This window comes from Mytilus edulis, chromosome 6 (assembly GCF_963676685.1).
Source record: "Mytilus edulis chromosome 6, xbMytEdul2.2, whole genome shotgun sequence".
Lineage (NCBI taxonomy): Eukaryota > Metazoa > Mollusca > Bivalvia > Mytilida > Mytilidae > Mytilus > Mytilus edulis.
Genome location: NC_092349.1, coordinates 13322677 through 13339296, shown reverse-complemented (window position 1 = coordinate 13339296; position 16620 = coordinate 13322677).

Below are 16620 nucleotides of genomic sequence, written 5' to 3'. Positions count from 1 at the left end.
TATTTTTTCAAATGATAAAAAAATATATGGCACCGATACTCAGGTAAATATGGTATTTCAATTTGAATTTTTGCTGCAATTTGTGTACCCTCGACCCTCCTGAAGTTTTTTTTGTATTTTTTTCTTAGTGATATATACCCTTTATGATCAATGATATCATTGATATGAATACTACCATAATTTATCCATTAAAGATAAACTGAACATTTTCTTAAGAATCTAATATTTTTATTATACAGTTGCTGTCTAATGTTTTTAAAGTTTGTGTCTGGTTTTATGTTTGTCGGGGTATTGTTTGCTTTGAAACAGCTATTTATATATTCAAATCAGTAAGATTTGTTACTTAAGATTTTGAAGTGTTTCTGTTTTTGAGCATGCTTTAAAATATAACACTGTTTCTATCAAACGTGTTAAAATAATATGTTGGAATGACTTTCGTAATAACCAATTCATTTGTAGCTAATCTTTTAAACTATGAATTTGTAATGCATTTAAGAAATTGTCAATTTCTATCATTTTCAGACAACCACTTTTGTGATCTGTGATAAGTGTTACGTATACGTTTTTTTTAATCTTTCATGTTGATGTAGAGGAAACAATCAATGCAAAGCTATAATAGAACGACTGGGTATAATAAATGACTTAACATTTGTTATACGACGTATTATGTTAAATTTCTTTTTTTCCAATTAAGGAATGACTGTAATTTTTTTTTCTGTCTATGACGAAATAACATAAAAAATTGGATTCACACTGAATAACGCGTGTAGCGAGTTATTTAACAAAAAAAATTATGTTATTTCGAATAGACAGAAAAAATATTACAGTCATTTCTTATAATTAGGTCTTTCCACTTTTCCGTGGAAAGACCTATTGGTTTTCTTCTGATTATTATTTTTTTTCTTCCGCCAACTTTTTGTTCCTCCGCAATTTTTTTTGTTTCGCAAGATGTCGCTTAGACATATGGTATATGATATCGAACAGTTTATACGCTTTTGTAACTGGCACCGTGTAACCAAAATCTTTCCGATATAAGAGTTATCTCCCCGAACACTGTTTTTCTTGTTATCGCGTAATCTTCACAACCGTATAAGAAACCGACAAATTTATTTTTGCAAATTGCTCATTACATCTTCAGGATGTGCTGTTTTATTTTGACCGAAGCCGTATAGAGATTCCATATGAGAGTTATTTCCCCTTTTGTATTTGAAATTTTGAAATGTATTTTAAACTGGAAAACCATAAGTGATAGAGACCTAGGGTCTTTCGATTTGAGATCCTTGGTCCAAAAAAATGAAAACTAGGTCAAGGTCAAAGGTCAAGGTCATATTCTAAATTTTGATTTTGGCTTATTTTCACTCATTTTCATTAACCTTATCAGATATCGACAAATTATTTTTACTAAATTGTTAGTTGCGACATGTCGTAACATAATAATTTTGGTTGAAAGGGTGCGTAGACAATAAATGGGAGTTTTAGCCCCTACCACATCTAAAATTATGCGTAAAGTGATATTACTTATTAACCATACATATTAGAGACCTAGGGTCTTTTGATTTGAGATCCTCAGTTTGTGACCTTGAAATTGAAGTCAAGGTCATAGGTAAATTTGGCGTTTTAGATTATGACCTTTGGTTAAAATTCATATCTATACATCATAAAGCCATAGGAACTGACATTTTAGACTGATTTTTAATATTTTAATATCAAAATAGATATTTACTGGTGGAAAGACCTTCAATTGTTCTCTGAACAATTGGTTTTTAATTTAATTCTGAATTTCTTTTAAAACCTTCGAAAACCACGAAAAAACGTTGATGACGTCACGGTCACATGACTAAATTATGTATATGGGCTCATAACAAAATAGCGTCAGCCAATTAGAAGACGCATTACATCCAAAATGAAATTATTCAAACATCAATCTTTTTAATACTGTTCATTATTGTTACAATATTTAATGTATCATGCTTGTCGATATTAAACCAAAGAAGAGATTTTTTGTTCTTTGCCACATGGTATATTCTGCAATACTTTCTTTACAATGTTTGAGTTAACTCTACTATAAAACTCCCGTTTTAGATTTACTGAGTTTTAAAGAAGAAGTGTTCCGAATATCTTTGAGGTCCGATGATAGTGCTATTTCATTTTTAGAATTGAGAAAACGAGTCATCAGCCAGTTGACTTAGCATTTTCACATCTTGTTTCACATTTTTTATTCTTTGAAACCTTCATTAAAGTCAAATTAAAGATGCACTGGCTTTCAAATTCATGTTTACCGATTTGACTCAGATTCTCATATGTGATTAATATAAATGTAGAAAATGTATCAAAACTGTTAAAAGTGTAAATAAAACAAAATACCGAACAGGGACTTAAAAATATGCAGTTTCGTTTCGTGTATATTTTAGTCTAGTAGACTCCTTGTTATTAACTGTCGAGTTGACCTCCAAATGCCATACCTAAGAAATACAAACTTTGAAGTCTTTGGTTTGAAATTGCTTAAGGTAGCACAATACAAATATTTTATTTCTACCAATCTCCAACCTTTAGAATGCTTTTACTTTCTTAAAACTGCATATAAATTATTAAAAGAGGTGTATATGTATGTAGATAAACGATTATTTTTTGAATGAATGCAATAGTTTTGCTATGTTATCATAATGTAATCAATTAGTATGCAATTAATGGCAAAATCTCGATCAGTTCACTTGAATGAATTTAGCTTGTTCATCTATATAGCTACATAAGAATTGTTAACGTAATCTTAATCAATAAAGCAGGAGCTACAACAGGGTGTCTCAAATTCTTGATATGGTATTTTATTCTGTCATAAATTTGTAATAAGTGTAAACATCCTCACCACATAAAAGTAGATAAGGCATAATTAGGTGTAAATTTTGATCTTTACATTCTATCCAAAATCTCAGACACCCTTTTGTTGATAATGACCCAAGGAACATCATATGATAAAATCAACCCTCTAGAGGAATCAATGAAGGAGCTAATTTTGATTGAAAGTCGAAATTTCTTGTAAAATCTTGTTGACACAGTTATCATTATAATTAATTACATAATTGTTGTACTATCAATGCAGTTATTTGTTAGCTTTCCATAGATACCACTTTTATAAATTCACAAGCATTACAAAAACAATTACAGCATTTTAAAACTGGGGAATTGGAGATATGAAATCTTTGTATTGTGCTACTTTAATATCGATACAAACACTATCCCACTAGCAGCATGCATGAATCCTCGAAACAACAGAGAGTGTTTACAATCGAGAAAATTGTTTAACCCTTGAAAGACATTATCAAATTAATTTCATTATACATCCGATTTGTTTAATGAAGTCGTATACATATATACGTATTGTTTTGTTAGATATAGTTGAACGCAATCGATGTTGTAAGATCTAAACTGTCGTCACCATTGAAATTTTAGAATATTCACCAGTTTATTTCCACATTTTTATTTTTGTCTGAAGCAAATCTTTTCAGTCTCTATTTTAAATAACTATATAATCTACGTCATGTTTGAATTTTAGAATTGTACATGCGTCTTTTAGTTAGGTTTTAACTTTTTTATCTAATTCTAAGATTGTTATTGTTTAGAATAGATTTATATGATTCATTTTACATCATAATCAAACTGATGAAGGATATATGTAACCTATATCCGGAATATTTATAGATAGTTATTTTTAATGTTTCCTTTTTTTTTTGTTATTGGTGTTGTTTTGTAGGTGTAACTATTCATCTACCTATTTTTTCATCATCTTTGTTGACATTTAAATAAAAAGAGCAATATACAAATATGTGCTATAGACTAATTGTTTTAATATGATGATACTACTGTCAATGAGACAGAACAAAGACGTTGAGGTCGATAATTAAGGTCATTGTACGGGTTCCAACATCGAGCAAAGCAAAGTCCGTGCCACAAAGTGATATATTTAATACTCCGAACTAAATAATTGTAACGGCATAATTAGCAACATTCCAGCAGCGCTTACAGAATATTATTACATATCTCCCAATTGATACGATATACCGGACTTGCATTTCCTATCACGATTTTTCCGATAGAGGGTTGTAGCTCACAAATAAGCTTTTAACCAAGAGTTTCAAATGGTGAAGTTGAAATCATCCCTTCTAACATTTTACGGATGCCATTACGAGTTGGTTGACCGTTATGGAATAACCGTTTCACAGATGATATCATATATGTTCCTTGAACTATTTCATGAACGTGACCTGCAAAGTTATACTATTTACCAGGTAAATAATGGCACGTGCAAGACGACGCGTGTCTCATCTGAAGCAGGAGATGCTCATCCCAAATATTAGGTAGGGTTCGTGTTGATTAATCTGTCTTTGTTGTGTCTTCTGTACAAATATTTGAAACCAAATTGAGTATTTAAATGGGGAATGTGCCAAAGAGACGAGAACCCGACCAAAGAGCAGACAACAGCCGTATGTAGTCACCAATGGGTCTTTATTGCACCGAAATATTTCTGCACCCGGAAGCGTGCTTCAATTGGCTCAAAAACAAAAATACATACTAGTTCAGTGATGTTGGCGTCATTCTAAACACCAAAATATAAATAAAAAAACTTAGTTATCAATCATACAAGACTAACAAAGACCAGAGGCTATATTGTTTGTATTTTGTTTGTAAGCCTTAGCGTTGTCATTTGGGGGGGGGGGGGGGGGGGTTGAGTTGATTGTTCCTCTGGTTACTTTTTGCCCTCTTTAATACGGAATAATGTGCAAACAAAAATTTGATATACTGCTATGAATAACAACCATTGAATTACTAGATCCTTACTTTACTTGGGACCGGAAAAAATTGGTGTGGTTAATATAAAAAAGAAGAGGTGTTATGATTGCCAATGAGACAACTATCCACAAAAAGACCAAAATGGCACAAACATTAACAACTATAGGTCACCGTACGGCCTTCAACAGTGAGCAAAGCCCATACCGCATAGTCAGCTATAAAAGTCCCCGATAAGATGTTTGTAGGCGTCAACCGTTCCCTAGTGTGGTGACACTACAACATGTTTAACAAATTATTACATGTATTATGAATTTTTTTTTACTCAACTGACCACATTGTTCAATGATTACACAGCTCTGCAAGGAGATAACTCTGTAAAAATCAGCGGAACGTTTTAATCGATATCTATTTAAACTTCTAAATGATAAAATTAATTTTTGTCGAACTGCTATATATCTAGTGATTTGTTTCCGATAAAGTGTGTGGTTCAAGTTTTGAAATTTTATGTTTATGTCAAATGGTCAAATGAATATTTTGTAAAGTGTTATGAAAATAAAACGAGCATGATTAATTTTAGTCAGGTTGTTTCGTACTGTTTTAATCTGAGACATTACCAGTAAAATAATTGAACACTATTAGATCACAAATAATGTTAAAACCCAAATGATTTGAAAACTCGATACTGAGACTTAGTACATTTATTTCTCTGAGGTAATGAAACTGCACTAAGGTTATATATTATACATGACACTATGATTACAACTGCATAATGTTCGAAGATGATAATTAAAAACAGATATATATACATTTGTTGTATATACACAAATCGGTTGACTCTGCAACATAGACACAATTGTCAGCACTAATGGAAGGTTAAAATTGACTACGAATTGTAAGTCAGGTAGGCATGGCGAGATCTCATTGTTATCTTATTGATATTTTATTGATATCTTATTGATATTCTATTGATATCTTATTGATATCATATTGATATCTTATTGATATTTTATTGATATCTTATTGATATTTTATTGATATTTTATTGATATATTTGTAGAAATTTAGTTTTTTAAATATACTTTTTTGGGTTAAAACCTACATGAATTTTAGCGTTCATTACAACCTTTATATGAAATGAGACTAACGCTGAGACGTTTTTATTGCTCATACAAAATAGTAATCTACAAATCTTAAGGATGAACATTTCATTGGAAAATATGTATACCGTCTTTTCAAATTATTATATTTTCAAATACTGTGGTGGTGGGTTTTGTTTTAACGGGGGTGGGGGGGGGGGGGGGGGGTGGAGTGTGTATCCTTCATCGTTGTGTTGTTTACTATTGTAAGTACTTTTGTTATATGTTTAACTTTCAAATTTCTATTCAATATAGTTAAGCAATAAAGGATGGCATTCTCGTTTCCCCACTTCAAGGGATTACGGCAGCCATTTCGAAAATTAAGAATCAAAGAGCATATCTACATATGTCAATTACATTTTTGTAAGTTTCAGTAAGATAAGAGTATTTTTTATTTTTTTTTAACATTTTTTGAAATTCCAAAGTCAAGAGTCTTATCTTTACTAACAAGTCAACGTTGACAATACATTTCTCTAAGTTTGGAGCATTTATAAAATGTTGAACATTTCTGCTGTTTCCGTGGTACATGTCATGGTGACCATTTTTTTTTTAAATTCCCAAAACGCTTGCAACAATGGCACATGACATGAACATTATCCTGAACGAACGTTGATTTGACTTGCCTAGTAAGCATGTAAATGGGTTTAATACTAAACATATTAAGTTTCCTAGGCAATATTGTAGTTCCAAAGATTCTCAAAGTCATCTTAAACCTGTATATAGTGGACAGCAACTATAGATAGACATGGTGATTCTTAGTTCAGGCATAACCAAATAATATATAAAAAAAAAACCAAAAATTGTTTTTCATTTGTTCTGTTTCCATCGAACCGGTGGTCGTCTTGCATATTCAAAATTCATGTACACAACTTCATTACTCCACAATATGGTATAATGCTAGGGTAGCACTGTCAAAATCAATTCTAGTGTAGCACTGTGAGACACCTTTCTATGATAGCACTGTCAGACTCAGTTCTAGGGTAGCACTGTCAGACTCAGTCCTAGAGTAGCACTGTAAGACTCAGTTTTAGGGTAACACTGTCAGTCTCCGTTCTAGGCCCAACACTGTCAGAATCAGTTCTAGAGTAGCACTGTCAGACTCAGTTCTAGGGTAGCACTGTCAGACTCAGTTCTAGAATAGCACTGTCGGAATCAGTTTTTAGGTAGCACTGTCAGAATCAGTTCTAGAGAAAAACTGTCAGACTTAGTTCGACAGTAGCACTGTCATAATCATTTCTATGTTGGCACTGTCAGACTCAGGTATAGGGTAGCATTGTCAGACTCAGTTCTAGAGTTGCATTGTCAGACTCAGTTCTAAAGAAGCATTGTCAAACTCAGTTCTAGAGTAGCAATATCAGACTCAGTTCTAGAGTAGCACTGTCATAATGAGTTCTAGGGAAGCACTGTCAGACTCTGTCCTCGAGTAGCACTGTCAGAATCAGTTCTCGGGAAGAACTGTCAAAATTTGTTCAAGTGTAGCACTGTCAGAATCAGTTCTAGGCTAACACTCTTAGACTTAGTTCTAGGGTAGCACTATCAGAATCAGTTCTAGGGAAACACTGTAAGAATCTGTTAAAGGGAAGCACTGTCAAAATCAGTTCTAGAGTAGCACTGTCATAATCAGTTCTAGGAAAGCACTGTCAGTCTCAGTTCTAGAGAAGCACTGTCAGTCTCAGTTCTAAAGAAGCACTGTCAGAATCAGTTCAAAGGAAGCACACTCAGTCTCATTTCTAGGGTAGCACTGTCAAAATCAGTTCTAGGGTAACACTTTCAGAATAATTTCTAGGGTAGCACTGTCAAAATCAGTTATAGGGTAACACTATCAGAATAATTTCTAAGTAGCACTGTCAGACTAAGATCTAAGGTACCACTATCAGACACAGTTTTACAGTAGCACTGTCAGACTCAGTTCTAACGTAGCACTGTTGAAATCAGTTCTAGGGAAGCACTGTCAGACTCAGTTCTATGGTAGCTATGTCAGAATCTTTTCTAGGGTAGTACTGTCAGACTCAGTCATAGAGTAGCAATGTCAGAATCAGTTCTCGAGAAAAACTGTTAGAAGCTGTTCAAGTGTAGCACTGTCAGAATTAGTTCTAGGGTAACACTATTAGACTCAGTTCTAGGGTAGCACTATCAGAATCAGTTTTAGGGAAACACTGTAAGAATCTGTTAAAGGGAAGCACTGTCAAAATCAGTTATAGGGTAACACTCTCCGCATAATTTCTAGGGTAAAACTCTAAGACTCATCAGTTCTAGGGTAGCGATGTCAGACTCAGTCAGATATAGTTCTATAATAGCACTGTCAGAATCTGATGTAGGGTAGAACTGTCAGGCTCAGTTCTAGGGTAGCAGCACTGTCAGAAACACTACTAGGGTACCACAGTTTGACCAAGTTCGAGGGTAGTGCGTACAAAATCATTTCTAAGGTAGCTTTGACGGACCCAGTTCTAGGAAAGCATTGTTAGTCTAAGTTCTAGGGTAGCACTGTCAATCGTAGTTCTAGGATAGCGCTGTCAGTCTTTGTTCTAGGATAGCACTGTAAGAATCAGTTCTAGGGTAATACTGTCAGAAATAGTCTAGGGTAGCACTGTCATACACAGTGCTTGAGTAGCAATGTCAGTCTCAGTTCTAGCGTATCAGTGTAAGATTCAGTTCTTATGTATCACTGTCAGTCTTACGTCTATATAGCGCTGTCAGTCTTAGTTCTAGGGTAGCAATGTCAGAATCAGTTCTAGGATAGCACTGTCAGACTCAGTTCTAAGGAAGCTCAGTCAAACTCCGTTCTAGAGTAGCACTGTTAGACTCCGTTCTAGAGTAGCACTGTCAGAATCAGTTCTAGGGAAACACTGTCAGACTCAGTTCTATGGTAGAACTGTCAGAATCTGTTCTAGAGTAGCACTGTCAGAAGAAGTTCTTGGGAAGAACTTTTAGAATATGTTCAAGTGTAGCACTGTCAGAATCAGTTTGAGGGTAACAATCTCAGACCCACTTCTAGGGTAGCACTATCGGACTCAGTTCTACAGTAGCACTGTCAGACTCTGTATTAGGGAAGCACTGTCAGAATCTGATAAAAGGAAGCACTGTCAAAATCAGTTCTAGGGTAACACTCTCAGCATAATTTCTAGGGTAGCACTCTCAGACTCAGTTCTAGGGTACCACTGTCAGACTCAGTCATACAGTAGCACTGTCAAAATCAGTTCTAGGGAAGCACTCTCAGACAGTTCAATGGTAGCACTGTCAGAATCATTACTAGGGTACCACTGGTAGACAAAGTTCTATGGTAGTACGGTCAAAATAATTTCTAGGATAGCTCTGTCAGACACAGTTGTATGGAAGTATTGTTAGTCTCAATTCTAGAGTAGAACTGTCAGACTAAGTTTTAGGATATCACTGTTAGGATCAGTTCTAGTGTAATACTGTCAGAATTAGTTCAAGGGTAGCACTGTCATACACTGTGCTAGAGTAAAAATTTCAGTCTCAGTTCTACATTATCACTGTCAGTGTCAGTTCTAAGGTTGTACTGTCAGACTCAGTTCTAAGTTGTACTGTCAGACACAGTTGAAGAGTAGAACTTTAAGAATCAGCTCTAGGGACACACTGTAAGAATTAGTGCAAGAGTAGCACTGTCAGAATCAGTTCTAGGGTACCACTGTCACACTCAGTTCTAGGGTAGCACTGTCAGAATCATTTCAATTGTAGCACTGTCAGAATCAGTTCTAGGATAGCACTGTCACATTCAGTTCCCGAGAAGCACTGTCAGTCTCAGTTCTAGAGTAGCACTGTCAGAACCAGTTATATAGAAGCACTGTCAGTTTCAGTTCGAGTGTAACACTGTCAAAATCAGTTCTAGGGTATCACTCTCACATTAGGTTCTAGCGAAGCAATGTCAGTCTCATTTGTAGAGTAGCAAGGTCAGAATCAGTTATATGATAACACTGTCAGTCTCAGTTTTAGAGTAACACTGTCAGAATCAGTTCTAGGAAAGCACTTTCAGATTCAGTTCTAGGGAAGCTTTGTCAGAATCGGTTCAAGAGTTGCACTGTCATACAAAATTCTAGGTTAGCACTGTCATACATAGTTCTAGAGTAGCACTGTCATACATTCAGTTCGCGGGAAGCACTGTCACATTAAGTTCTAGGGAAGCACAGTCAGAATCGGTTCTCGGTAGCACTGTCAGAATCAGTTCAAGAGTAGCACTGTCATACACAATTCTAGGGTAGCACTGGCATACACAATTCTAGGGTAGTACTGTCATACACAGTTCTAGAAAAGCACTGTCATACACAGTTCTAGAGTAGCACTCTAAAAATTAGTTCTAGGGTAGCACTGTCATAATCAGTTTTCGGGTAACACTGTCAGAACCCACGGTCAGAATACTACATGAAAAACAGATCTATTTACCCTTCCAGAGCACAAGCAATCATTCCCTTTGTTTATGTTGGTATGAGTTCACCTGCTAAGTGTTTATTTTTTTATGTAATGTAATTGTCTTTCTTTTGGTCGTTTGTCTTTTTTTGTCAGTTTGTATTTGACTTAAGGTGGTTCCTAACACTACAGGGTAGATAACTCTGCAAAATCAGATAAATGTTTTAATTACGTTGGGAAAGGAAATATTGAGCTTCTAAATGATCAAAATTGGTGTTTGTCAAACTGCTATATAACCGGTGTATTTTTTCTGATGAAATGGTTGGTTCAAAATTTTTGAAATTTACATATTTCGGTTAAAGGGTCAAAGTAAATACTTTGTCAACATTTTATGAAAATTAAACGAGCCAAAATAATTTTAACGAAAGTGTTGGGAACCACCTTAAGAGTATGAATTTGCTTTTGTTTTTTTTTCCTTTTTTCTTCCATATCAGTGGAAAATGTGTTGGCAAAGGTAAATCAAATAATACAGTTGACTTTCTATATTCTACAAATTATTAATAAAAGACGCACATGCCTAAAGACTCAAATAAACAACTACTATATACCCTCGATTGAGACTGTTAAGAAAAATTATGTAGATTTATTCAACGCTAAGTTACAATACAGTTTAAATAATCATATCGTATAGTAGTAGTTTGTTCTAAAAAGCCCGGTACGACAGAATATATGTCAAATTGAACGAATAAACCAACGTCGTTATACATAGCAAAACATAGCAAAAGTAAACAAACGGACAACGCCATGGCTATGCAAAAGGAAAAAGACAAGAAGTCAAATAATAGTGCACGAAACACAATATAGAAGACTAAAAACTAAGCAATACGAATTCCACGAACAACTAAGGGATACAAGGTGCTCCAGCAGGGTACGCAGATCTGCTCTACATGTGGCACCCGTGGATAACGTATTTTCGATTTAGTTTTTGTAAACAGTCAAGGACAAGTTAAAATTTTTATTTTACAGAAGTTTCCACGATTTGTCTTATTTTAATGTATTTAGTATTTTTGGAATTTTTTGGTCAATGACATCATTGATAAAATTGATACAATCATTTAACCAATACAGATAAACTAAATAGTTTCCGTTTAATCTTAAATGTTTGTTATACCACAACATTTGCTGCCTAACATATAACATGTTTAAATGTTTTTGACATATATAATGCTTGTTGGTGTATCATTGGCTTTGTAACAGCTCTTTTACATATTCAAATGAAGGTAATTTGTTACTGAAAATTGGAGTATGTTTATGTTTTCTGTCATTATATGTAATAGAAGGTTGTGTTACCTACTGTGTTAAAATGTTAACTTATAACATTATTATTGACTAACATGACACATCCATAGCTTGATTTGTATTGTATCGACGCAAATTGTCTTGGTCATTGTGAGCTCATGAAATTCGTTTACTTGAATCTTCATTTGTATAATGGAAAAAAAAATGTTTTGGATGTCATTGATAAACTGCAATAAACAGTTCACTGAACAGCATATCGCAGGACTTACTGGGTTTGTATTGCAACCACAAGCTTCACAAACAAAGGTACATTTGTTTACTTTGCCGGCTTATCTGCATGTTCCACTGAAGAATTATCCAATAATTGTCATCATTATGTCCGCAGTGAAAGAGGGATTTGCAAAATACTGTAAAAACGTGTACGCGGGTAGTGATATTAGCCATATGTGGATTCTTAAAAACTCTAAATTACCTCTGTATAATTCTTAATCTCGATCTATTTCTGAATTAAGTTCTATCAAAACTGTTCATTTCTTGACCCTGTATACCCCCATTCCCAATGTGAAATTGAAAATCGTCTATAATATATGATTCACAATGTTTTTTCAACGTAAAAAATGGTATCATACGATATAAAAATATATTACGGATTACAAATGCGTCGAGGTTTGTAACAACAACGTGTGTATTCCCAATTGGAACCTCAAAAAAATCATCATAACACCGGTTACTATGCTAAGTAGTTAAAAGCTATACAGAACACTAATGAATGCAGAGGCTCACAGAGGTAAAATAATGACGTGCTTCAGTCAATAATACATTTTTAATACAAAATCACGCAATTTACACTTTTAATACTTAAATTTAATGTTAAAAGTGTTATTATATAAATAACACATAGCTGAGAGGGTGATAGAGCAGATTGGTACCCCGAGAAAACATTGTCAACCACGGCGAAGCCAAGGTTGACAATGCCTTTTCGAGGGGTACCAATCTGCTCTATCACCCTCTCAGCTATGTGTTATTTAATTTATTATACTGAATGTCTTATCATTATTGGCTTTTACAGATTACTTTTATTTTAAAAGTATATGATATGACGTCACGTTCATAACAACGTTACGGGTATTAGAAGAAGAAAAAAAGTCAAAGAAGATGTTTTATTTTATTTATTTTAACAGTCGATAATAAAATCTGAGCCAAAACGTAGAACTTTATCATTGTATTTAATTCCTTGATGTAAATTCAATTCATTGTTTTTTGCATTATCGATTTCTGATTGGTCTAGACGAGAGGGTAACATTAAGAAAATTTGTCACCCGCCCAGCCATGTGATAGAGTAAATTGACACCCTCGTCTAAAGCAAACCAAAATATGGCATTTTAACGTAAAGTATAATAACATAGATTATTACATACACGATAAAAATATGTACACAGCAAATTAGAAAATCCTTCACGTATGCAAAACATTTCAGGTAGGGTTTTCAATATATGTGTGGTAAAAAAAAACAAGCCACACACACTTACAACCACAAAATATAATATCTAAAGACTTTATCGAAACTATTTTTTAACGAAAAAAAGTTGTCAAGATAAAAAATGTGAAGATAAATGGATTTCTCAAAATATTAAAGAAACAATAGACATGTAGTGAATATATATACTGCATTGTGAATGTTCAGCAAATACTTGCATTGGAAAATAACACAGATGTTTTATCACATAAGCAACCCAACGGGTGCCACATGTGGAGCTGGATCTGCGTACCCTTTCGGAGCAACTGATATCACCCCTAGTTTTTGGTGGGGTTCCTGTTGTTTATTCTTTACTTTTCTATGTTGTGTCATGTGTACTATTGTTTGTCTGTTTGTCTTTTTCATTTTTAGCCATAACGTTGTCAGTTTATTTTAGATTTATTAGTTTGACTGTCCCTTTGGTATCTTGCGTACCTCTTTTAAGTCAGAGGCAATCCGTAATATATGTGTAATTCCAGTTTTAGACAGTGTATAAACTGTGACATTTCCGGCTTAGGGCTTATATCCACTTCGCATTCGGCTCAGGGGATATAAACTCTAAGCCGGAAATGTCACAGTATATACCCTGTCAGAGACCTGAATAACATATAGTATTAATTTTGAATACCATACAGCATATTTTGTTAGAAGTGAATAAGAACGTAAACGTGTAATACAGAGTAACAAGTGATCAGTATGCTTGCGTTTCTTATTGACAACAAAAATGTATATGTATTTTTTGAATTTGATTGAATGAATGAATACTATATTCTCTTAAACAATTTTTACAGAGACAATATACATTTCAAAATATAACATTATATACAAACTTATGCAGCATGAGGGAATTATATACACATTTAACTTACCTCCTATACATTTCTAGGAATATGATGGTTATCGATCGGGCTCCTCATGGAGACCGTGTATAGTCGATATTAGGTTAGGAGGAAGGCGGGGCTTATTTCATACACGGTTAGTAGTGTTGTTACGTCCCTTCATATTTCAAATTCGGCAAAAAGGAGGCGGGGCTTGTTTCATACACGGTAAGTAGTGATGTTACCTCCCTTTATGGATTTTTTGAAAAACTCTGGCTTTTCTACCTCAGGCATAGATTACCTTAGCTGTATTTGGCAAAATTTTTAGGAATGTTTGTCCTCAATGCTCTTCAACTTCGTATTTTTTTTGGCCTTTTTAACTTTTTGGATTCGAACGTCATTGATGAGACTTTTGTGAACGAAACGCGCGTCTGGCGTATATTCTAAATTTAGTCCTGGTATCTATGATGAGTTTATTTATAAAAACAAAACTGCACTGAGAAAAAAATCTTAAAAGTTTCAACAGACGAAAAAATTGATGAATAAGATGAAAATAGATTCATAAAACGCATTTAAACCTAACAGGTTGTTATTATTGACATCTGTTTTTGTAGGATCAATGGAAGAAGCTAGTGTCTTAATGGTCAGAGTATCGAAGATTTGCTCATTTTGATAGATTACTAGTCTAAATTTCACATGTTAAGATAGTCGGTAAGATCAATTCGTAAAATAGTGTGCTAGTGACGTAATAGCACTAACACACTATGTAACTAGTAGTACACCATACTCGCCAAAAAGATATTTATAAATATTCTTAAAAAATATGAAATGGCGGGAACAAATTGCGCCATTTCAGAAAGCAGTATCAATAACAGTTATTTGTTCTTTCGTTATTAATTTTCTGGTTTTACGCACAGCATTAGATTTTCATCAAAGACATGTCTTAAAAATATATGTGTGATGAACTTAGACCTCAATGACAGTTTTCTGGTTTTGGTAATTATTTTGTTTGTGGTTTGTGCTGATTTTTCCATGTTAATATTTTGGTGTGCTTTAAATCAATTTCTATATGAATGGGACGACCATCGCTTGTATGTGCATGTCGTAATTGTTGTCGGTTGTTATTTTGCATATTTTGTAATTATGTGATGAACTTATATCTCAACAATGCTCAATGACTAAATGCTTATTTTGTGGGGAACAATTTTTGTTGTGCTTGGTGCCAATCTTAAAGTTGTCTTTTTAAACTATTTTTTTGCAGTTAATCCTTTGGGTGTGCTATTACACTACTTAAAATTATAGCTTACTATATGGTATGGGTTTTGCTAATTGTTTTATGCCCTGCTGTGATCCAAAATTATAACACTTCAGTAAGTTACAAAAATATATTTGTCTTATCGGCAATCATACTACTTTTTCTAATTCTTACACCACTGAGGTGCATTTTGAGGTACTGTAAATGACCAGAACAATTTGGATGCGTTTATCCGTCAACTGTCAAACCCATAAGGAGGCGATACAACTTGAAATAAATGGAAGTAAAGAAAGACAAACAGTAAATATGAAATTCTTTTATTACTTCAACCAGAAAAAAACGTCAACATTACACCAGTACCAACACTGACGAATCATTTTTTTGTAAACAATCGGTCTTCATCATAAAAAAAGTAAAACAAATTTGTATTGTTTGTTGAATGAAATAAATGCTGTATTTCTGACAAAAACAGACATTTTAATTACGTATTATATAACATTATTTTATTTGTCTTACGATTATTGCTTCATCTATGTAGTCTATTTTTTGGTGATATTCATTTGACGTGGCTCTTATTTTTCATTTTTGCTAATTGATCTGTACTCATAACTCCCGTAATTTTGCGACTGTCACACAAGGGAAATGTGTTTAGGTAGCACTCTACAGTTAAAAAAAAAAGAATTAAAATTGAACCGCGATATGTTTAATCATCATCTTTCCCTGCCTTTGTCATACATTAAGCCAACTGTTTGTGTCATCCATGTTTGTAATCAATATCTCCCATAGCTTTTCAAACGTAAACATGGCGAATTAAATTATAATTCCTTTTTGTGTATTAAGGATGTCTGCTCCTCCACTTTTTAATTTTTTTGCCAGATTTTCGGAATCCTCTGGTTTTAACAATGTATTGTCATTAAAACAATTTGCCCACTAACTACTACTTAGGGCTCCATTCTTCGTCCTTTACACGCCTATGATTGACAAAATTATGAAATAATGAGAAAGCACGTTAAAGAATGGAATTACAAGATATTTATAAATATTTTTTAAGTAATTATTTTTTGATTTTATGCCAGATTTTCGGAATCCAATGGTTTTATCCAAGAAGTACCATAACAAATTTTGCCAACTGACCCCTACTTTTCTCTTTATAATTTTATAACATAAAGTTTCAAAGGCCATATTTCAAAATTTTATAAAATTCTTGTTATTTTTTCATTGTGTTTGAAATGGATAAGGTGCCAATATTAATGTTAAATATATGAAAAATCTAGAGAGAATTATTTCACGCCAAATTTTCAATGGCTTATATCTGGAAAACGAGCAAACAGACCCTTCATTTCTTCCTACTTATTTAGTTACTTTATTTAATATATACTATCAATTTAGAATAGTCTTTTAAAAAACTTTTTATTTTTTAACAGAGTAGCGAACATCCTTAATAGC